Raw genomic sequence first — 908 nt, 5'->3', positions numbered from 1 at the left:
GTCCAGAATTGCCTAATTGGCATCCCTTCAGACCGGCACTGCAAGTACATCACAGTGCGTCATCGGTTCCTCTTCTGACTGAAACTGTTTTGACTCACATTGAGTCATGATGAGTGAAGGGGTTTATACTACGGTATATCTGTTCAATATTACTTTGCTTAGAGAACATGAGTTTCTATATAGTGGTGAAGTCTGTTCTGGGTATAATCATGTTACCTCTAGACAATATACTGTATTAAAGCTTTGGATGACATGCAGTGAAGGGGCAAAGTGTCCATTAATCCTTTCAGAGTCATATTGTTTTTTTCTTTTGCTCTATCTAGAAGTTTATTTATTTACAAGGTCTTCTCATGGTAAAGGAAGAGGTTAATGCTGGCTATGGTATGTCAAACTTTTCATTTTTGGGGTATGTTTCAAACTGAAGAATATCATCCAACATAGCAATAATGAAGCATAAAGATCCTCATTACATACACGCCATTATATTCCCAGTGCTTCCTAATTTTAAGATGCAACTACACAACAACACGATGATATATATTTTCTTTATTTTTTGCGGGAATCGTTTTGCAGGTTCTGGTAAGAGTAATCACGTTTAGTTGCAGTAAAATGGTAAGAAAAGTATAAAGAAAAATTGCTGCATTTGTTACCGTTTCCATCTCCACCAAATCTTTCGCTATTGTAAACCTCATTGAAACTGAAAATATTTTCTGTCATAGCAAGAAAAAAATAACAAATGATACCATGTTCCTGAAAGAATTAATGGAAACCTGCTGACGTTTTCAGTGCAAGACACCTCTTGCTGCCTGAGTAATTTGTGGCTGGGTAGCAAGGATAAAAAAAATAAAAACCATCACAGCAAAACTGTGCAGTCTCACTCCAATACAGAATACCCTAACTGCAACTGC

This window comes from Coenobita brevimanus, chromosome 90 (assembly GCF_032717465.1).
Source record: "Coenobita brevimanus isolate Jiangsu-jjx chromosome 90, ASM3271746v2, whole genome shotgun sequence".
NCBI lineage: Eukaryota > Metazoa > Arthropoda > Malacostraca > Decapoda > Coenobitidae > Coenobita > Coenobita brevimanus.
The sequence above is the reverse complement of the archived record's forward strand: the minus strand, read 5'-3'. Positions refer to the sequence as shown.